General features: G+C 34.4%; 1 pseudogene; it reads left to right on the forward strand.

Moving 5' to 3' along the window:
* The first annotated feature begins 2,615 nt into the window (after positions 1-2,615).
* LOC120885118 (U2 spliceosomal RNA) lies at positions 2,616-2,722 on the forward strand (annotated as a pseudogene).
* Positions 2,723-24,738: the final 22,016 nt, after the last annotated feature.

Consider the following 24,738-nt stretch of genomic DNA (forward strand, 5'->3'; position numbering starts at 1 on the left):
TTTGAGCACAATATACTATTTTAGTCACTCACCTGAGTTCTTGTTTGGGGAGGAAATTTTCTTCCTAACCATTAAATCCTAAGAAGGTTAAATGATTCTAGAAGACACTGATTTTAAAGAGAGCAGATTTCTATTGATATGATGAGAAAATCTCTTAGGAACTAATGAAAGAAGGGCAACTGTCTGTCATTATCATTCACTAAGTAAATTTAAGATGTATGATAACAGCTATGGATTGAAAGGTGATCTCTGATTTTTGGGAACTTTTCATCAGAAGGCTGGTGAGGAGGTGAATCAGGGGTATTGGATTGGCTTCTTCTAAACCATGCAGCTGTTTTGACCCCATTCTACTAATATGAGGGCACTATTAGTTCTGTACCTGTTTGTGTTAAAGCAAGCATGAGTTTCTGTGTTCCAACACAAAGAGCAGTGTTTTAATCACCTGGATACCTTTTAAAAAATGCAGCGTTTTTAATCAGTAGGTTTTGACTGGCACAGAAGTTTCTTCACTTCTATTAAGGTTTCATGGGAAACTACTGTACTGGCTCAGTCTCCTCTTGGAGTAGCACAGGTGGAGAAATCTTGTATTGATTCTTCTAGTTTTCTGTAAATAAACTAATATAGTAAAACACATGAGGTAGTAATATCACAACATTGTAGAAAAGCCAAATATTTTCTCAATATCAAGTGAGGTCTAATCTGGGTTTTAAAAGATCGTGATAACCAACAGATATACATTAGGTCATAGGAACTGGTTTTTGGAGAAACAGGTGGGACAATAAGAATGCTACTGGTCCTCAGCCCACACCTTGAGTAATAAGGTCTTAAATGTGGCAGATTGGGTTTAGGACATACAAGTCTAAGATATGGCAACTTAGAATATTGAATATTTTCAGCTGAAGGAACTGGAGAAATGACAGGTCTGTCCCCAGATTCAGATCACAAACCTCTCATGTGAAAGATGCCTTCTCTGTGCTAGAAGGAAAGGACCATCCTTACTTCCAAAGATGGAGGGATGCCAAGAGAAGCCTAATGTAAACACTCAGGTTTAAACTTTGCTTTGGGTCTTCATTTCTTTACAAAGATTCTTATGTCACACGGAACATGTATTTTTGTCTTCCTGTTTTACCTTCTGCCATAGACTTTGCCAGGTATGCCATTTGGAGAGAAGAAGGGAAACATTATTTGGAGTGGTATTTAGCTGACAGCACAGACTTCACCAAAAAGCTTGACCCCATTTCTGCCAAGTTTGGGGGCTCTGACAAAGAAATACATATTTGATATGAAATGGTAAACTATCATGAAAGGCATTTGATGAGCACTATTGCTTTAGAACAGTGGTTCTTATTTATCCTTCCTCAAACTAGTAAATATCATATGATGTCCAAACAAAAGTCAACCAACATGTCCGGAAAGAACATATGTCAAAAGCCAATATTTTATTTTTTAACATTTATTGTTTAGGTGTAGATGGACACAACACAATGCCTTTATTTTTATGTGGTGCTGAGGATCGAACCTGGCGAGTGCTCTACCGCTGAGCCACAATCCCAGCCCCAAAGCCAATATTTTAAGCATTTAGTCTCCTAGAATATTAGCTGCAGAGATAGCATAATCCCTTGTATTTTTGTCATGTTTGTTTTTTTTTTGCCATCTATGAAAATAAATTGTTGCTATTATTTGCGATTCTTGATATGAAAGTAAAACACTGCTTGATAAACTTTGAGTCTTTCTTCATGTTTTATAATTTCTAACTGAACTTTTTGAAAGGCTCAAGCTAAATTAATGATCAAACTATTACAGTCTGATTCAATGGGATGCCTTACCTCTTACAAAGATATATTTAGAGCTAAATGTATAAGGTTCTATTTTGTGGAGCATCAGAAAGGGTCATTCATAAGTAAGTACCCTCTTTCAGCTCAATTTTACCATCCAAGCACTTTAGTATTGCCCACTTCAAGGGAATATATTATAGTCAATCCCAAGTAAAATAAGTCACATTGTTTTTCCAATATCCACACTAAATATTCTTTCTTTGAAAAGTTTTCAATGTCTGATGCCATATACATCACAGTACAAACTTTCACTGTTAAGAAATGGCATGTTAATTTCTTGAGTTGTGAGTCTGGGGGGGCGGGCAGCTGTGGAAGACGGACATGTCCTCTCAGTTCCTCTTGATTCCTAGGAAGTTGGAGTACAGTGTGCGAACACCATGGCTTTACTTCAGACAGACTGGTAATGCTTGCATTTCCCAAGACATTATTGTGATTCCCAGAGTTTTTCCTGTGCTAAAGAGAGTTCACCACTACTTATTTAGAAAAATGTGCCCTGATTATTTCTTTTCTTTTGCTTGAAACATTTCACAGGTACTTCAACTTGTGTGTACTCATAAAATGTTTTCTTTATTGAGATGCTATTAATTATTTTAACACGATCCTCTAGAAAGATTGTGTAGGTAGAGAGCGTGAGTTGACATATTACAGTTCTCAGGCCAAATCTAGCTCACTCCTGATTTTATAAATAAAATTTTTTTATTTATTATTTTATTTGAATATAGCCATACTCATTTACTTAGGTGCTATCTAGGCTGCTTTTGATTTCAAAAGCCAAAGTTGATTGCTTCTCGGCCTTTTGGCTAAGATCAAGTGTAGTATCAAAAGCCAAAGTTGAGTAGTTGGGATAGAGATGATATGAATTGCAAGGCCTAGGATATTTACTGTCTGGCTCTTTACAGAACAAGTTTGCAACCCCTGGCATAGAGGGATGGTAGAGACGAGATGGTTATTGAGCTATCTACTCCATACATTCAGCCAATATCCATCCAGCAATATCAGAGAAAACAGCAGAAGAAGAAGAACATCTTGATTTTTCTTCTGTTGATACACAGAATAGATATTATGAACCACACTTCTTATAAAACTGTTTAAAAAGATAAAATAAAAATTAGACATTGTAAAACTATCAAGAAATTTTAATTTTCTCAGATTCCAGAAATGAAATGAAGGTAGGAATAAGTAAAAATAATTGAATACCAAATAGGTAGTTTCTGTCTAAGGGAACTTTACATAAATACATGGATACTGATCTTTGCTTTCAATGTCTAGGCAAGGTTCACAGAGCTTGAAGCCAATCTACTACCTCATGAAGTGTGACTCTTTTGGGAGACAGTCGAGTGACTCTGCTACCCCAAACAGTTATACTTTCAATTTAAGAGGGAACTAATGATAAATTTTCACAAACAGGAGAAATTTTCTACGCAAAATTTTGGTGGTAGGGAGACAAGGGTGGTGAACATCTGCTTAGAATTCACAATATAAGCTGACTTTCTTTGTACCTGAATTAATATATTTCTGTGGAAAACCCAAAATAAGACCAAACAAACAGAAAGACCTCATGCTGAGCCAGGCACCTGTGGTGCATGCCAGTAATCCCAACAGCTCTGGAGGCTGAGAAGGGAGGATAGGAAATTCAAAGTTAGCCTCAATGAGGCTGGGGATGTGGCTCAAGTGGTAGAGCGCTCACCTGGCATGTGTGCGGCCCGGGTTCAATTCTCAGCACCACATATAAACAAAGATGTTGTGTCCGCCAAAAACTAAAAAATAAATATCAAAAATTCTCTCTCTCTCTCTCTCAAAATATTTAAAAAAAAAAAAACAAAGTTAGCTTCAACAAAAGCGAGACACTAAGCAACTCAGTGAGACCTTGTCTCTAAATAAAATACAAAATAGGGCTGGTAATGTGGCTCAGTGGTTGAGTGTCCCTGAATTCAATCCCAGGTACCAAAAAAACCAAAAACAATAACAACAAAAAATCATGCCAAAAATTTATTTTTAAAAGGGACTTTATTAGTAATGATCTGGAGGCAAACAGGAGTTCACTTTGATGTGTAACCGATGTGATTCTGCAAACTGTATTTGGGGTAAAAATGGGAGTTCATAACCCACTTGAATCTAATGTATGAAATATGATATGTCAAGAGCTTTGTAATGTTTTGAACAATCAATAAAAAAAAAGGAGTTGCTTTTTATTCAGGCCTCAAATAATTATCAAAGCAAAAATTATGATGGGAGTAAGTGCATAATCAGAAACTCAAACTCAAACATGCAAACAAGGAAATGAATCACTGAAAGAGAAACAGCAGAAAAAATAGATAATAATATCAGACCCATAAAGATTCACAATATGAACTTATACAAATAGAATATAAGACTACTCAATATGTTTAATAATAAAAGATAGGAAATATGAATAAGAGATATAAAATGACCAAAAATTTTGAAAAATATGAATTAACCATATGATCACAATGTTAAAAAATTTAAAGGATGAGTAAAATAGCACAGAATACAGAGGCCATGAGAATATTAGGGAACTAGACTATTTAGGGAATAATTCAAAATATATGACAGAATGACAGTAGGATGCAAACTATGGAAGAAGACAGATTCAGAAAAATGTAATAATGAAAAAAAAGGTCTCACATATTTCAAGTGAGATTCACCAAAAAAGAAAAACAGAATATAGAAGAGGCAGTATTCAAAGAAATAACAGCAATGTTTAAGTCAGCTTTTTCACTGCTGTGACTAAAAGACATGACCAGAACAATTTTAGAGGAGGAAAAGTTCATTTGAGGGCTCATGGTTTCAGAGGTCTCACTTCATAAACACCAGGCTTCATTCCTTGGGGCTGGAGGTGAGGCAGAACATCATGGCAGAAGAGTATAATGAAGGCAAGAAGCTCACATGATAAGAGAGAGGAGAGTGAGACTCCACTCACCAGATACAAATATTATATACCCAAAGGTAAGCCTCCAGAGACCTACCTACTCCAGCCACACCCTGTGCACCTTCAGTACCACTTGATTAACTTTTACATGGATTTTTTTGGTATTGATTGTATTCCCTTCATTATAATCTTCTACCCAATAATTTGAGAGCTATATATATCTTTAATTCTTTAGTGGCTGCTTTTGAAATTTTAATGAGCATAAACTTAAAACTTAAAGGTAACCAACCTTTACAAATTGTTCCAAAACTTCCCAAGAAACTTGAGTAGTCTTATGTTCTATTTGTATAGATGAAAGTTTCAATTAATCAAGAGCTCAAGTAAATTAATCCTATCAGGGGATAATCCACTTCTAGGGTTAAGACTTTCATAACCCAATCATTTCTCCCTTAAACCTTCTTGCATTCTCACACACATGAGCTTCTGGGGGACACCTAACATAACTTATAGCAATGAATTTCCAGAATATATAGAAAACACAACTTTCAGATATAGAAAGAATAAAAAATATACAAATCTAAAAACCTCATAGTGAATCTGCAGAACACCAGACCATTAAAAAGACCCAAAAGTTCACCCAGTGAATAAAAAACACCAATAACATACAATGAAATAGCAATCAATCAAGTGTACTGGCACATGCCTGTTATTCCATTGACTCAGGATACTGAGACAGAAGGATTTCAAGTTTGAAGCCAGCCTGGGGAATTTAGCAAGATCCTGTCTCAAAATAAAAAATTAAAGGTGTAGGGAATATGGCTCAGTGGTGTGGTAAACACCCCAGTTCTTTTTAGTACTGGGTGTGCATAGGGGAAGATGAGCTTACATTGCAATAACAATCATGGGAGGTAGGGGAAAGTTTGGAATTTTATCTGCATAGAGATACAGCAGAGCTGAGAACACATGAAATTAGAATTATACATACAGAAAACTCCCCCCCCCCAGAAGTGAAGCAATATGAAGAAAATCTATGACAAATTACAGCTGAGAGAGTTTACTACCACCAATCTCTTACCAAAGGGAATACTAAAATGGGTTTTTCAGAAATGAGAGCAATCACATTTGGAAAGTCTTGTCTATGGAAAAATAATCTAAACAAATATTTAACTATATATACAAGTTCAATTTGAGGGAATAATTAAAACCAAAATACTGACCCAAATATTATGTTCGGAGGAGGTGACTGGAGTCAAAGCATTCCAAGTTTCTTGGGAAGTTTTGGAGCAATTTGTAAAGGTTGGTTACCTTCAAGTTTTAAGTTTATGTTCATTAAAATTTCAAAAGCAACCACTAAAGTATTAAAGGTATATATAGCTCTCAGATTATAAGGTGGAAGATTATAATGAAGGGAATACAATCAATACCAAAAAATCCATGTAAAAGTCAACCAAGTAAATTATATCAGAATGGAAAAAATGAGGTGAATAGAAAGTACCAACTAAGGAGGGAATATACAATTGTACTTAATAAGAGGGACTCATCTTTTTAGTGAAAATAAAATATGTGTTAAAGTCTCTGTTTAGAAGACAGAATAAATTTTTTTCTTGCTAAGTTCTTTTTTTAATTATTAGTTGTTCAAAACATTACAAAGCTCTTGACATATTATATTTCATATATTTGATTCAAGCAGATTATGAACTCCCATTTTTTACCCCGTATACATATTGCAGATTCACATCGGTTCCACATCCACTTTTTTACATACTACCATACTAGTGTCTGTTGTATTCTGCTGCCCTTCAAAATTTTAGATTAAAATAAATGAACACATAATAAATTAAGTCATGAGAAGGAAAAAAAACATATAGCAGGAAACCATTAATGAAAGAAATCTGAAATAGGTGCATTAATATAGGAAGGTAAATCTGAAGCAGAAAATAAAATTTGTTATATAGTGGGCCAAAACATATTTATGAATGTTTCAATTAATCAAGAGCTAAAGTCAAAGCTTTAAAGTTTTAAAATATATAAAGTCAGAACTGATCAAAAGCAACAACAAAATCTCTGTACAAATTCATGCAACAGGTAGAATTCAATTGAAAGACACAATGAGAACAAGTATTCTGGAAGAGATACACAAAGTATACCAACCCCAGTAATTAGAAGATACATAGAAAATGTATCAAATTTGATCAAGTTCTAATGTCTTAAAACAATTAGAAAAAGAGCTAAGAGTAAATACAAAGATAGTAGGAGAAAGGAAATAATTTACCTAGGAGGACTAAAAAATACTAAAAGAAGAAATGGGAGCAAACAATTTTTTAAAAAATTCACAAAATCAATCAAAGTCTATTCCCCTCAAAGAGCAATAAAATCAATGACCCATACATAGTAAGAATATTCAAGAAAAACAATGAAAGAAGACAAAAGTAAATAGGAATGATTAGAATTTTTTAAAATTCAACAGTATTGAGTATAAAAAGATAAATATAGGGCATTACTAATGCCTCCATGACAGCAGAGCTGAGAACACATGAAATGGTAAATTCCTAACAAAGATTATCAAAATAGAATGAAAAGGAGCTAGAAAAATGAGTGCTCTGTTTTGCTACAGATCTGAATGAATATTTTCATCTTCAAAAATCATTGTAGCCATGTAATTTTGTTGGAATCTTTTATCAAATCAGTAAGCAACTGAAAATTCCATTCTTACAGAATTTTTCCAGATGAGAGAAAAATGAAGTCAGCACTCCAGCTTATTTTTCGAGGCATTCACTATAAATAAGGACAATTATAGGATGATTTCACCATTTTTTTTGCATTTTAAAAAATTTGTTCTTTTTAGTTATATATGACAGTAGAATGTGTTTTGACATACACACATGGAGTACAAATTACCATTCTTTTGATTGTACATGATGTGGAATAACATTGGTTGTGTATTCATATATGAGTATAGGAAAATAAAATCCAATTCATTCTACTATCTTTCTTATTCTCATTCACCTTCCCTTCCCTTCATTTCCCCTTGTCCAATCCAAAATACTTCTATTCTCCACCCTCCACCCTATATTGAGGTTAGTATCTGATACCAGAGAGAACATTTAGACCTTGGTTTTGGGGATTGGCTTATTTCACTTAGTATGATAGTGTATAGTTCCATTCATTTACCAGCAAATGCCATAATTTCATTTCTTCTTATGGATAAGAAATACTCCATTGTGTAAACATACCACAATTTCTTTATCCATTCATCAGTTGAAGGGTACTTAGGCTTGTTCCATAGTTTAGCTATTGTGAATTGTGCTGCTATAAACATTGATGTGGCTGCGTCACTATAGTATGCTGATCTTAAGTATTTAGGTATATACCAAGGAGTGGGGATAGTTGGGTCAAGTAGTGGTTCCATTCCAAGTTTTCTAAGGAATCTCCATATTGCTTTCCAAAGTAGTTATACCAGCTATATATGAGTATACCTTTATTCCCACATCCTCACCAACACTTTTTTTTCTTTTTTTTATTGGTTGTTCAAAACATTACATAGTTCTTGATATATCATGTTTCACACTTTGATTCAAGTGGGTTATGAACTTCCATTTTTACCCCGTATACAGATTGCAGAATCACATCAGTTACACTTCCATTGATTTACATATTGCCATACTCATGTCTGTTGTATTCTGTTGCCTTTCCTATCCTCTACTATCCTCCCTCCCCTCCCCTCCCCTCCCCTCCCCTCCCCTCCCCTCCCCTCCCCTCCCCTCTTCTCCTTCTACCCCCTCTACTGTAATTCATTTCTCCCCCTTGTATTATTTTTCCCTTTCCCCTCACTTCCTCTTCTATGTAATTCACCAACATTTTTTGTTTGTTGCATTCTGACTGATGTGAGCTAAAATCTCAGGGTAATTTTAATTTGCATTCTTCTAACTCTAGAGTTGTTGAACCCTTTTTTTTTACATTATTATTTTTTTATTTTTTTAAATTTAATTTGTTATATATGACAACAGGATGCATTACAATTCATGTTACACATATAGCACAATTTTTCATATCTCTGGTTGTACACAAAGTAGAGTCACATCCTTCGTGTCTTCATACATGTACTTAGGGTAATGATGACTATCGAATTCCACCGTCTTTCCTACCCCTATGCCCCCTTCCTCTCTTTTTCCCTTTACCCTATCTAGAGTTCATTTAATTCTCCCATCCCCCCACTCCCACAGAATATTATGGATCATTATGTAAAATTGTGGATGTATAACCGACATGATTCTGCAATCTGCATTTGGGGTAAAATTGGGAGTTCATAACCCACTTCAATCTAATGTATGAAATATGATATGTCAAGAGCTTTGTAATGTTGTGAACAACCAATAAAAAAAAAAAAAAGAAAAAAAAAAAAGAAATTAGCCAATCCCAAAAAACCAAATGCCAAATAATTTCTCTGATTTAAGGATGCTGAGTTGTTGAACCCTTTTTCATACATTTGTTGACTCATATTTCTTCTTCTGTGAAGTGCCTGTTCAGTTCCTTTGCCCATTTATTGATTGGGTTATTTATTTATTTATTTTTGTTGTTGTTATTTTGTGGTAAGTTTTTTGAGTTTGTTATATATCCTGGAGGTTGATGCTCTATCTGAGATGCAGGTAGCAAAGACTTTCTTCCATTCTGTGGGTACTTTCTTCACATTCCTGATTGTTTCCTTTGCTGTGAAGAAGCTTTTTAGTTTCATGCCATCCCTTTTATTGATTCTTGATTTTATTTGTTGTCCTTGAGGAGCCTTATTAAGGAAGTCATGTCCTAAGCTGACATGATGTAGATTTGGGCCTACTTTTTCTTATATTAGGCACTGGGTCTCTGGCCTCATACCCAGGTCTTTAATCCACTTTGAGTTGAGTTTCATGCAGGGTGAGAGATAAGGGTTTAATTTCATTTTGCTACATAAGGATTTCCAATTTTCCCAGCATTATTTGTTGAAGAGGCTATCTTTTCTCTAATGTATGTTTTTGTGCCTTTGTCTAGTATGAGATAACCGTATTTATGTGGGTTTGTCTCTGTGTCTTCTGTTCTGTACCATTGGTCTTTGTGTCTGTTTTGGTGCCAAAACCAAGACATTTTTACTACTGTAGCTCTGTAGTATAATTTAGGTTCTGGTATTGTGATGCCTCCTGCTTCACTTTTCTTGCTAAGGATTACCTTAGCTATTCTGGGTCTCTTCATTTTTCCACCATGTTCTTAGATTCAAAAACCTAAAGTGTGGGGAGAGAGAATTTAGCAATTTATAAATAAAATTTTAATTTACAAAATGTATAAATTAAAAAAATGAAGTATGTTTTCTAATAGGTATGTAAAGTGGCACAACAATGGAGTATGATAGTATCATCCTATAGATCCAGGAAAGTTACTTAATGCAACTGAATAATAAAAATATGACAAAACTTAAAAAAAGGCATATATAAAAATTTTTTAATCATATAAAGGATTTCTAAAGGAAATATAATAGATCATAATATTTAATGGTGAAGTATTGAAAGATCTATCTTTTCTCTACTTTTTCTTAGTCCATTTTCTGTTGCTATAACAGTACCCGAGACTAGATAATTTATAAAGAAAAGAGGCTTATTTTGGCCTATAGTTCTGAAGGCTAGCAATTCAATATTGGATGACTATGTCAATTAATGGCCTCAGGATGTGTCATAATCTGGAGGATGGCATTACATGGTGGAGTGTGCATGTAAATGATGGATGGGTCCATGTGAAAGAAAGGAGGGGACAAATACAAATTTATATGTAAAATACAAATAATGTCAAAGAAAACATGGACTCTTGGAGTTTCACATTAAAGATGCATGATTAGCAAGCAAAGAAATTCTTTTTACTTCATTAGCAATAGGAAAATGCAAATTGAGACAATGATAAACCATTTACAGTTACCAGATTAATAGAAATTAGAAGTCTACAGTATGTTGATGATTTGGGGTGTGGGGGAATTGGACCTCATATAATGTATGTGAAAATGGAAATAGAACCACTTTAGAAATCAATCTCTATTATGTAATAAAGCAAAACATGTGAATTCCCTATAATCCAGCAATATATACTCAAGAGAAATGCTGTATGCATGTACCTAGAGATATGCATAAGAATATGCATAATTATATTGTTTATAATAGCAAGAAAAGTAGAGACATCTCAAATATCTATTGTCAGTAGAATGGAAAATGAATTTTGATATATTCATGAAATGCAATATTATACAGAAGTGCAAGTGGATAGGCTTCAACTACATACATCGTCAAAATTAAATCTTAAAAGCATAATATTGAGTAAACAAACCAAGGTATAGATTATGTCCAATGCAATTCCATTTACAGAACAAAACATAACATGCAAAATCAAACAACACATAAATTAATATAAACTATAAATGAGGTAGAGGAATGCTATGAACTAAATTCATGATGGTGTTTACCTCTGAATGTGCAGTACTGATGGGGATGTCAACAGGGAGGTGGCTTCAAAAATAGCTATAGTATTATTTTTAAGCTGGCTGGTGACTTGTAGCTATTTGTTTTATTGCTATTTTTCATTCATGTGTTATTTACATGTCATCTTCTTCAATGCATGTCTATTCCAAAAAAGGAAAAAAATATCTACTTCATTGATATTAGAAGATTTTTTTTAATAATTCCAGTTACAGTACATCCTGCCATGCATAAGCTTTTATAATATTAATTAGCTCTTAGGAAACTTGTAAATATGGGAATGATACCTGTTTAGAATGGAAATCACATGGGTTCATATGCAACAGATAGTTTATACTAGCAAGTAACAAAGTTTAGATTCAATATAAACCCAATAGAGCAGAGCAGGCAAGATGTAGGGGAATGAATTGCTGGTTGCAGTTTCTTTCTCTGGCCCAGCTGAGCCCTCTGCTCCATGTTGGGAGAGCTAATTGAGCAATATTTCCACATGCCTTTTGTTCTTTTTCACAGTCAGCAGCCTCAAACTCTCCCATCAAGCTATTTTTACCTATCAATATTTAAAGTGAGGTCCCATATTTACGGTACTATTTCTTTATTAGGCACTTTAACAGCTTTTAATTTGTACAAATATTTTTAAAATTAAAATTATTTTATTGTTATTGTAGACTCTAGTTACATGTTTTCATGAGTTATAATTTTAGTGCCCCAATATCTTTTTTTCCCTAAAAATCATAAACTTCTCTCTCAAAATATGTTTTTATTTTTAGTGTCTGATGCTATAAAACATGAGCCCCCCCCCCCCCCCCCCCCCGTCCCTGGCCCTGGAGAAAGGCATATTTTCTTTCAGAAATACATGTGTCTCTGTTGATTTTGGTTAGATTTAGTCCTAGACATAATTATCTTTTTAAAAAATGTGCTGTCTACCATATGTGCAATTCAATGATTTAGTGCTAGATACTGAGAGAAATACAAATGGACAACTAATAGAATTTTGATCATAAGTACTATAAAGGTTGCCTACAAAATAAAGATTAAAGAATTAACCATCAAGGCTATAGAATCTTGACCTAATCCACCTTTCCAGTCTCTCCTTCTGTGCCTGTCTTACAGTTGCCCTCCCCTTTCCAGCCACATTGACTTATGGTAGGTTTTTTTTTGCACATACCAGGAGGCTTAGGCGAGATAAGCAACAGGAGCTTTCACCTTGACGATCGCTTCTTCATACTACTGACAGTGTTAATTTCCTACAGTTTTAATCATATCATAGAAAGTTCACATCTTCCATTTAAAACCACTGAGAATTCTATGTAGCCAAAGAAATTAAGTACCCAGTCACTGCATAGTGCTCATGGATCCTTCAGCACACAGTCCCGACTGCCATTGAACCTAACTTCCTTAGGGACCCTATGCTTTAACTATCTTCAGTAGTCATAATTCCCTAAAGTTACCAGATCTTTGCATGGCTTCACACCTTGTCTTGGTTTGCAATGTTGTAACTGCTTTACCTCCATATGTTCCCTTTCTGTATTTATTTCAATGTTTACTCAATTATCAAAGTCTAGACAAAGGGCCACATATTTCTCATGGCCCATCTTGTAGACAAGTAAATGTTTATAGAATAAATGAACTTTGTATACATGTTCTTTACCATATAATGTTATGTGTGTGTATTTATAGTTTGGTTAGTATTTTGTCTGATTTTTCCTATCATAACTTAAGTGTTCAGTCTTAGTTTTATTACTTATTTGATATTCTTAGGCAAATAACTTAATTCTTTCAAACAAGTCTCTCCTTTATAAAAAATAAAAAAGTGTGTGTGGGGGGGACAACAGTATGACCTAACTCACAAGGATCAATGACAAAATAAGTACTTAATGACGAGGTGCTGTGCAATGCTAAATGTAGCTATTATAGATAATCAAATTCTCAGTAAATGTTAAAATTGAAATTCTGTTTAAAGATTTCTGATTAATTTATCAACTCCTTGACTTCTATAAATACTTACAATAAACTGTCCCTAGTGTTTTGATATAAAATTTTCATTAATTTTAGCGTTTTTCCATGTAATTAGAGTGTAATCTCCATGAGGAAAGTTTCATTCACTGTTCCATCTCATCATCTAGGAGGTATTGTCAAATGAGTGACTATTGATATCCAATGTAGCCACTTGTTTAGGAATTGGCAAGAGGCTAAATAGCTTGAATATACTTATTGAGTGGATGACCTTTTCATTATTTATTTAAAATATCATCTTATAGTCAAACATTTAATTGGGCAAGCATTTTCTATATCAACCTTTCTACCTTTAGCAGTTGCTATGAAATCTCAAAAAGTACTTGGTTGCATTTAATAAACTCATGCACATTATCAAGAATTGCATTAGTCATCCTTGTTTAAATCACTACTAGTCAGAAAGATAGACCTACTGAATATGCCCTTACCTTTCAAGTGGATAAGTTATTCTCTTTTTTTTTTTTTCACATTGCATTTAAGTTGCTAAAATCCAGACCGCAAACAAAAATCAGAACAAAGACAGAGGAAAAAGATTCCCTCAGTTCAATTCCGATGATTAAAACTGCATTCCACTTTTTCGCCCCTTTGTGTCTCAGTCTTTATCTATGAAATTAGGCTAACGTAGACCCTAACTCATTTGATTGTTTGATGATTAACAATGCAATGAATGTTCAACTTTGTCAAAGTCTGTGGTCTGTAGCAAGTGCTCACATACTAATAGATGAGGTTGTTTGCTGTTCTTGTTTTTTATTGAAATCATCTTCATACTCCTTCTGACACTTTAAGGAAATGCCAAGGTACATATCTACAAAGGAAATTTTCTGAGATTTACTTCTTGCTCTGACATCTCCCTCTGAGACAGTTACCTGTGAAGACATTCATCTACCAAAAGCAGGACAGCTTTATTACCTCTAGAGCTTCCATAGTGGTTGGAGACTGTGAGATCAGGCCCAAGGGACAAGAGAAAAACAGGAAAGGAGAAGAAAGTTGGTTTTCCACAAGTGGCTCTATCAAGGAACTTCTGGAAAGATGTGCCTGGATCCTATATTAGAAGATGAGCCAACAAATAACAGACTGTACCAATGTGTTAACTGCTTGGCTTTATAAGAACATGTCATTCGAGTGGAATTCTTTTAATAAAAAAAGATGAGAGATTTTACTCTTTCTAAATCATTATTTTTAGTTTGTACCTTCTGGCTATTTTTTTCTTTCTTTCTTTTCTTTTTCTCTTTCTTTCTTTCTTTTTTTTTTAGATCTGCTTGGCTTTATTAAAATAGGCTTGCTGATAACATATTCATTTGTGGAAGTCAGGAATCTTCATCAGTAGCTCTATTTGTTTATTGGGGTCTCTTAGAAAATGGATTGGCTAAGAATTAATGTTTGCATCTCTTTAATACTGAAATGATCTGTGCTGTTAATTGGCATAGCCACAAATTTCTATAAAGTGAAAATCTATACATAACACTTGTCATATTCCTCAATTTCAATTGTTCTAATTTCTCATATTAGATTTAGTAAAACATATGAGGTATCTAGATTATTTTAACTGAGTGTTACCAGAGGATTTTTAAAAATAGCAACTCACTCTAATTTCGATATTCCCTGGATAATATTGAAACAAACCAGTTTTGTGTAATTTAGCCTTAGATAAAAGCATCAGTATGTTTGGAACATAAACCTAATTCTCTTTTGTTGAGCCGCCGAATTTAGTAAAAGCATTTTAATGGTACTTCTTAAATGTAGTATGACTTAGAATACTGGAAGCTACCCAGAATGTATAAAAAGAATAATTTATATTTAATTGGTCTAAACCTACCTTTCCTAGGTCAATAAGAAAAGAAACTAGCAGCATTAATCAAGATAAAATTATCAGCTGATTAATCAGTGTTCTAATTACTGCATAGCTCTTTACCTTTTCAGTTTTAATTACTAAACCTCATTGTCTTTTCCATATGGCTAACATGTATTCACAAGTGTACTTTCTCTCCTAGCACAATCGTTAGGATAAAAATATACATTCTAGACATTAAAATATCAAATGTAAGAAATTGTTAGTGCCTCTTAAGCATTTCCCCAAAAGGCATGAATAAGCTCCTGGATTATATGGGAAAAGAATGATAGCTTCATAGATGTCTGAGCAAATGCAGTCAGTGAGTGATACAACTGTGATTATGAAACTAAGCTTTGTGATATTGTAGGTCAACCAATTGAAGTTAAATAGAAATTAGGAAAATACATGGGAGTCTTTCAAAAATATTTGTTTTAGTGAAGGCCTGAATATTTCTTTATGCATATATTTACTAGCAGTATATTGACTTCCCTGCAGGGTTTCTCAACCTCACCACTATTAACTTTTAGGCCCAATAGTTCTTTGTTGCAGGGGTCTCTCCAGTGCATCCTAGAATGTTTAGCAGCAACGCTGGCCTCTACCCACAAGATGATAGTTAGCAACACCTCCCCAGCCCCCTAAACCTTCCTTGTTTCCAGCCATTAACAAATGTTCCCTGAAGGGCAAACACCTTCTCTCATTGAGAACCCCTGATTTCACTGGCCACCATTTGAAAGACTTATTTTAAAATAGATGTATTATGTAATATGGCACCCTTGTGAGAAGCACAGAATTTTTTAATAGGACACACCTTTTTTATGGAAAACTCTTTGATGTACAAATTTCCAGTCATTTTTGATGATACCATGGTGATGATGATCAAGATGATAGCAATAACTATTTTTCCCTGAGTACATCCATGCCATTTTAGTGTATGAATGTTTTAACAAGCATTACCAAAATATATATAGCAGCTCTATTGGGTAGACCCAGTTGTTATCCCCCTTCTTGCAGAGTTTAGAAAGTTTAGACAATGCTCAAGTTTAAATAAGGACTCAGTTAGGCCTGCCTCACTCCGTTTGATAGGGTATGGGCCAAAATAACCATCCTTGAGGGACATTTTGCACTTCTACAGAAGTGATAACTTTTTGCTTTTTTTTTTGAAATAGTTTAGACTGTTGTTTATGTGTTCAATGATGTGAATTTATAAATGATTAAGGAAATTAATGTGAAATATTTGGGTCTTAAGCGCTATAAGAAAATTATCTTAAAATTCTAATGTATACTTGTTTGGGGCTGATTATAATTAAATGAGCACTGTGATGAATTACAGCTGGAAAATGCTTCTCTGAAATGAGAAATATTTTCTTATCAAGTTTTCTCCCTTAATTCCTCTCTCTGTGTCTATTCTTACCTTCCTTCATTCTACACTTTTCCTATCCTTTCCATTCTTTTTAAGTATTTTTATCTCCATTATATATTATATATGCTAGAAATTGGAAAACCATTGAGCTACGCTCCCATGTAAGTAAATGACTTGAGCATTATTAACTCTATTTTCATGATCCTGATGCACACACGATCCTGATTGATGTGGCACAGACCTAATTCTAATTTTTAGCTTCCTCATTTAATTCTAAATATTTTGTTTTCCTCACCTATATTGACTTATCATTCAATGTTTACTACTAAATATTATAACTATTTTTTTAAATTTTATATTTGGACTTGAATGACATAAAGTCTAATGTGTCAGTTCCAGATTTTCAGTTGCCTATAACCCCCCTCAGAGAAAAATATTCATAAAGTTGTACTGAATGTGCACAACCACATCTGTGGGTATTTATTCTAGTATTAGAGCTTGTTCTGAAGCCCATGGCATGTTTAGCAACTCTCCAAGGACAGTAGTCAACCTCTTTATCTATAGTGATTCAACTGTGATAGTTTTCCTTATTACCTTTGAAGTGCATCATAATATGAAACACTTTTTTACTTTTTATTATTTGTAAGGGAAAAGAATATTTGCAAAGCCAAAAGATGAAGAAAACTATAATTTTTATATGGAGATATGAGAAGTTTTACAGCCACTATATTTAGTAGAGTGTTCTATGTTCCTCAAGCATAATGCCATTGGAACATTAGTGATCTTAAAATTTCCAAATTTAGAATGACCATTTGCTGAGCATAATGGTAGAGCAGGCTGGTTACCTCAGTCCTCATTGTAAGGAATTAAACTACTCTTTCTGAAATGGTATGGAAATCATGTTCAGCACATCTTATGGACATCTGCTTTGCCATTTTTTATCAGAACCTTTGATAGAATGTTAGGCTGGGCAAAGGTAGCATAATAGTAGAGAAGAATAATTAGATGTTACAGGTATGTGATATCTTTATATATTATACAGTAGGGTCCACTATCTGAGATCAAGTTTTGAGGATGCTTAAATATATATCTATATCTATGTATCTATCCATATTTAAACATATAGTTTAGATATATAGATAGCAATTCAATTTGACAGAGTATAGATAGTAATTCAATTTGAATACATAGAATGGAGATAAAGACCCTAAATTAGACCCTTCTGAATTAGAGGATTATTGGTGATTTTCATCGTCTTTGTGCTATTTGGTATATTTTCAAAGTACCTACAAAAATATGCATATATATATATGAAACCAGAAAAAGAACAAAACAATACAATAAACAGCAACAACAATCAGAAATGGTTAGAGAACAAAGCTGATAGTTCACAAAAGGACACAAATTTTAATTTAAAGAAAACCTGGGCAAACATCAAAAACCCACAATAATATATTTCACATTGTTGGCTAGCAAATTAATAGAAATGTTTAAACAAAGATAGTGTCCAACATTGGGATGTAAGTTAGGATATCTTTCCTAGAGGAAAATATATACTTTCCTAGTTGGGTAATGTATATGATAATGTAAATTTGTCAATGTAAATTTACTTTGATTCAGATATTTAAGAGAGAGAGATAATTTTTTTTAATATTTATTTTTCAGTTTTTGGTGGACACATCTTTATTTTATGTGGTGCTGAGGATCGAACCCAGCGCTCCATGCATGCCAGGTGAAAGCTTTACCACTTGAGCCATATCCCCAGCCCAGATATTTAATTCTTAAGAAATTTTCCTTAATATAAACATATGCACATAAATATGCATACATATTTAGCTCTAAGAATTTTGCTATCCTAGTGTCGTATTAGTAAAATAACTACTTCACTATTGTGCAGTGTTGATAAATTAATGGATATCCTTATTACCATACTATACCATACTATAAGATACTACGTCTGAAATATTCTTGCTAAAACATGGAGCCTAAATTGGAGCTAAATTTGAGTCCTATCAACCTATTTCTAGGAATTTAGTTGATAGAGAAATATGGTCCATGCTGAAAGATGACGCAATCAGCAAAATCCAGAACATGGGAAATGAAATAAACTCATTGACCTTTGTGTATTTGTTTTTGTTGTTTTCCTTCAACAAATAAACTGTAAGGGAAACGCGGGGGGGGGGGGAGAAGGAGAGGGAATCTATTAACCACTAACAATGTATGGGGATGATTTAGATGTTGATTTTAACAATCTGGAGAGGAAGTCGGAGAAAGGAGGTGGGAAAGGAGGGGAAGGGAGAGGAAAGGAGAAGAGGAGATGGGTTTTTAAATAATATCCTGCTTGGATATTAGATGCTGTGAAAGAATGATTGTTAGTATTTTAAAATGTGAAAATGTATGGTGATTATGTTAAAAAGTTTTTATCTTTTAAAGATATGCAGTGAAATACATACAGATGAAATAATAAATAGATTTGCTTCAAAATAACCTGAGAGTGGTGTGGAAAATAAGTGGGAATAGACCTGAAACTTGACTGACCACAGATTGACAACTGCCAAGGCAGGTCAGAGCTGCAGGGTACTTCATTATATTATTTTTGCTTAAAAACAACCATCCCTGCCCGGCACAGGTAGCAGACGCCTGTAATCCCAATGGCTCAGGAGGCTGAGGCAGGAGGATCTTGAGTTCAAAGCCAGCCTTAGCAACAACGAGGTGCTACTCAACTCAGCGAGACCCTGGGTCTAAATAAAATACAAAATAGGGCTGAGAATGTGGCTCAGTAATCAAGAGCCCCTGAGTTCAATCCCTCATACCAAAAAATAACAAGACAAAACAAAACAAAACACACCATCCCAAATGTTTAACAATGTGACTGTGATAAAGTCATTTATGGTTTATTCATGAGATAAAATAATATAAAATAGCCATGAAAATTATCTTTATATCACATATTATGTAGAATGCTTAAGAATATTCAGGCATTCAAAATGTTCATAAAATATTTATAAATGTGAAAAGGTTTCAATACAGGATATATAGACAATAATCCAATTTGAATACATAGAATGGAAATAAAGACCCTTAAATTAGTAAGAATTACTTCTGAATTAGAGGATTATTGATGATTTTAATTTTTTGTGCTATTTGGTATATTTTAAAAGTACCTACAAAAATATGCATATATTTGGTTACCAAATTTATAGTAACATTAAAAATGTTGGAAAGAACAAATGTAGTTGAAATTTTAGCCATAAATGATGAAAGCAAAATTTTTGCATATTCCATAGAATTAAGTATTTAAAATGTGAATAAAGCACACGCAAAGGCTATATTATAAAATATTACTATCTCTTGGATGGAAAAAGTAAAAAAAAAATTGATTTTGTAATTTGCATGACGTGTTTTGTTTGTTTTTAATGAAAGAAGGTCCAAGAGAAGGTGTCTACACTTGCTGAATATCTAGATGAAGCTATATACTTCTTGGGTGCAATTCTCAGTATCACCTTTTTGGGTCTACTTATCTGTTTTTCTAGGTGAGGAAACAGAGACTTAATGTTTAGCATCATATAGCTGCTAGAGTTAACACACAAGTTCAGGGCATTCCAGCTTTCTCTAGACCTCCTGGTACTGGTAGAAATCTGCTTTTTCAATAGGTGTTTATGTCCACAGGGTCAAAGTATATTGTTACACATTTTAGTATTATAATGTTATGAAAATTAAAAATCACATAATCTATTCTTTTGACTCTTTTTACCAATTTCCAAAGTATTCTCATCTAAGAGATTAAAGTGTGAAACTTAAAACTTCTTCTATAAGAAGAAAATGAAGTGGTAAGAAATATCTAAGTCTGCATTGTTGCCAGGTTAGTAATGTGGAAACCTGCCTTTCCTCTTGAGTCCCCTGGGCAGGTGCATCTTTGGGTGAGGTAGAGCACATGAGATGGCATTCCAAGTGGCAAAAGGTCACCTCGCTCTGTATTCTATCCCAGCCAAATGCCACGGATCCTTTGAGATCACTGTTAAGGTCACTCTAGTTTACTAGATGTGAGTTTTTTCCTTCCTTCCTTTTTTTCTTATTTCAAGGAATACCTCTTCAGGAGCATGTACTAGAGTAGAAGCCACTAACAAAAAGGGTTAATTAGTTGTCAAATCAAGTATCTGGAAAAGAGAAATGCAACCCAAAATATGCATCTTAATAATGCAAATGGCATTCTTCTGTTGACACATTCATTTCTTGGTTCCATAAACTTTTGTTGAGCACCTAGTATGTGCCAGGCTATCAATTTGGTAAACAGCATTAGATTAAATCTTTTAATATTTTCAAATAGGATGGACTTTAAAACATTTTCTATGGATATAGATAGAATGTGAAATTCAGACTAGATTAATTATGATGCATTGGGCCAGTCCAAAGATTAAAGGGGCTTTATTCATCTGTGAATTGAAAAAAAGAGTAAGACATGAAAATATAGGTTCAAATTAAGCTATTTGGTGGTTGTGGGGTGAGGCATAGCCTTTTTCCTCAACCTCTTGGAAACATACAACACATACATGCACACATATGTCATATTAATCTTATAAAATATTAATATATTTTAATATGGGTTACTTTAGGATACATTAAACATAAAAAGTTTTGCGCTTGATACCAATATGTTTCTGAGACAAAGAATCAGGGCATTCATGTAAGAGTGTGTAATAGGAAATTGACAGTGCTGTGGTTTTTATCTCCAAAATTTATTAGCCAAGATACTGTCTTGATTATCATGACTCTTAACATAGATTTCTCTTTATACTTTATTATTCCAGTATGAGAGTAATCTCTTGACCAATCAATTTACTTGTTTCTAATCTAATAATTCTGTAAAAATGTAGTGAAAAATGCTCTGCTCACTTTATGTTTTAAAAAATCATGAGCAATTGTTCTTAATATTATGGAGAAATTTATATTTCTTCAATTTGAAATTTCAAGTAGAAGTCTTCATTTGAGAAACTCAAGTGGCCAATCTATTGTGTGTTTTTGCATTTTTCTGACATTTACATGTTCTGTGGCTACTCTTAAGATACTTTCTTTTTCTCTTTCTAATTATGTCCATTATCATAGTTTCCCCAATACAGAAGAGACTGAGTTTTTCCATATTCATATATAGAACATGTAAGATTAATGACTAATTATTCTTATTTATCAAAGTCAGCTGGGTAATATGCAACTATATTTTACTATATCTGAACTTTTAATAATGTTACCTTTGTATTTTTATTTATAGCTTAGTTTAAAACTTAATTCTAAAAAAAGAACTTTTTTTCCTAATTTTGCACCAAAAATAGGAATATATGTAAACTAGCATATGTTTTATTTTATTTATTGTGGTACTGGGGATTGAATCCAGGATCAAGCACACATGCTAGGCAAGAGCTATGCCACTGAGCTACATCCCCCACCCTATTTGAACGTTTTAAAATGCTTTTAACCTTGATGAAATTGGCAGCAGTTTCTTAGCATTGATAAAAACTATGTACACTGTATTAGTCTTCCTTTGGTATTTGGTACAAACTCTTCTTGTGTGTCCATTAATTATCAGCATACACGTTTTATACACTGGGGGAAAGCAGAGCTGATGCTCAGCTTGGTGCCTCACTATTTTTCTGAATTGAAGTTTGGTCTTGTTGGATCTGATGTTACAGTTCATTTTTCTGGCATGTTTGAAATGTGTAGTGTTCCATTTATTGCAATTGAAGGTCTTATTCTGTGATCATTTTTCTGACCACTTAAAGAAGAACATGAGTAGTTATAAGTACTGCAAACACACTGGTCATTGAACACACCAACAAGTAGAAGGTGAGTGGGTTGCTGATAAATGAGAAAGAAGTACCTTTGTTTCAATATTTATTGAGGATTGTTTTTAATGAAGTGTTCTATCCACAGTGGAAACGCTACTCTTTCTCTCCCTCTTCATAGTCTCTTTAGTGGGTCAAGTTTCAATTTGCGGCATTATCTTCATTGTTAGAGATCTTGGAAGAGGGTGAGGTCCTCACCTTAGGTATTAATTAAGTATTGTATTGATGTTTTCCATGATGTGACAGAGCAGAAATTCACTTTTAGAAAGAGTAAAAAGAGGGAAATGTCTGCATGCTGTACCTCTTGATGGCTTTGTAAAAATCTTAGTATTTCTGATAAAAATCTGGAGAATATACATATGTGATAGGATTTGGAAAAGGCAATTTTTTCTTTCTGTGCTCTTATTTTCATGTTGGAAATTGAGAACAGTGCAGCACACCAAAGCTACAAATGCTCTTCCTTTCCTTAGAAGAAGCCTTTCTGCATGTGATTGGGTTTGGACAGCTGAGCCTCAGAATGGTCATCCCAGCCTGATCCTGGAAGACAGGAGGCTCATATGAAAGCACCATTATTTTAATCATAGCAGTATATTTACATCATTTCAAATCAATTTTCAAAGTAACTTGACATCATTATCTCATGGTATCCTCCCAACAACTCTGAGAGATGAGTAACCTGGGTGAGACTGGTGGGCTTATTTTGAGGCATAAAGAAGGCCCCGGATATTGTTTCAGAGTCCCCTTCTCTTATATTCTCCATCATTCCTTTTTTATCATTTCTATTTACCCATTTCCTATCTATGCAAATATGCTTAACTGACTCTTGTTTCAACAAACAAAATCATTCCATCCTTCAGCAATGTCTTTCTTTATTATCCTAATGTTCCCAACATTCACATCTGCTCTGCTTCTCCTTTGCCCTTGACAGCCATGTGTCCAGACAGGGTCCTCCCTCAGCTATCTGAAGATCCTTCTTTTATATGCTCCTCCTTCAAATCCTCACTCCCATTGTGAATTCTTTTCAGTGTTTGACACTGAGACCCATTTCTTCCTTACAGCTCTCTCCTGCACTTCATGTTACTTTCTCACAGAGCTCCAAAGCAATTTAATTTGAAAGTTCTTCTAAAGCTATATTTCTGTTCTGGTCTCTCTTATACATATATAAAATCAACACCTATTCTCTCTCTCTCTCTCTCTCTCTCTCTCTCTCTCTCTCTCTCTCTCTGTGTGTGTGTGTGTGTGTGTCTCTCTCTGTCCCTCCCTCCCTCCCTCTCTCTCTCTCTCTCTCTCTCTCTCTGTGTCTCTCTCTCTCTGTCCCTCCTCTCTCTCTCTCTCTCTCTCTCTCTCTCTCTCTCTCTCTCTCTCTCTCTGTCTTTCCCAGCTCCATACACACATACAAAAGTGAATCAAATTTCAATGTATTCAAGTCTCCTTTTGAAAGTCTATGTCCCACCTTGCCTAGAGACACAAGGGTCAACCTCTTTGTTCAGGTCAGCCCTCTGGGTCAGGTCTGGGATTCTCGTCAGCTTTTCCCATGTTCCTTCTTCAACAATATATATTTCATTATTTCTACATTCTTAATTTTCTGTGGATTGCAATTTATTACGTTTTTAAAAAGCTTGGCTGCATGTCCCCCTTTTCTCCTCCCCTGTACCAGGTTCTAGAGCCTTACCTTGGCTGCATCATTGTAGTAACACTTCACCTGATATCACTGCCTCTAATGTTACCTCCTTCCAAATATCTATCCCAATGTCAGGGTGGTGTTTTTTTTGTTGTTTGTTTTAACATTTTCATGGTTAAACCCATCTACTCTTTGTTTCACCCACCCCTTGTGCTAGTCGGCTTTTCCTTGCTGTGACTAAAATACCTGATCAGAACAACTTAGAGAAGGAAAGATTTATTTTGGCTCATGGTTTCAGAGGTTCATTCCATGCTCAGCAGACTCCAAGGCAAAGCATCATGATGGAAGGGTAGGACAGAGGAGGAAAGCCCCTTAGTTCATCTGGAAATCAGAGAGGAAAGACAGGAAGGGACCAGGACAGATGTATTCCCCAAGGCCCCACCCCCAGTGATGTACTTCCTCTACCCACACCCCACTTGCCTATAGTTGCCACCCACTAAACCATTTAAATTATTAGCCATCAGGTGGATTCATGCACTGATGAGGTTACCGCCCTCACGATCCAGTTGTTTCTCAAGGCTCCATCTCTAATGCTCCCTCGCCTTGATCCTGTGAGCTTTGGGTTGATATTCCAAATCTAAACCATAACACCCTTCATCAGTACATAATCACAAGTGCTGAATATCTCATACGAGGCCCTTCTGGATGGATTTTAGCTGTTCTTTCTGACTGTATCTTTCTCCACAATCTCTTGCAGCTTACCTTGTGAGGGTAGGGAGCTCCCTGAAATTCTTAGGGTGCTCTATGTTCTCCGGCATCCTTGTCTGAAATGCCTCTGAACTGGGTTGAATACTGTCTCTTTAAAA

This window comes from Ictidomys tridecemlineatus, chromosome 12, assembly GCF_052094955.1.
Source record: "Ictidomys tridecemlineatus isolate mIctTri1 chromosome 12, mIctTri1.hap1, whole genome shotgun sequence".
Classification (NCBI taxonomy): Eukaryota; Metazoa; Chordata; class Mammalia; order Rodentia; family Sciuridae; genus Ictidomys; species Ictidomys tridecemlineatus.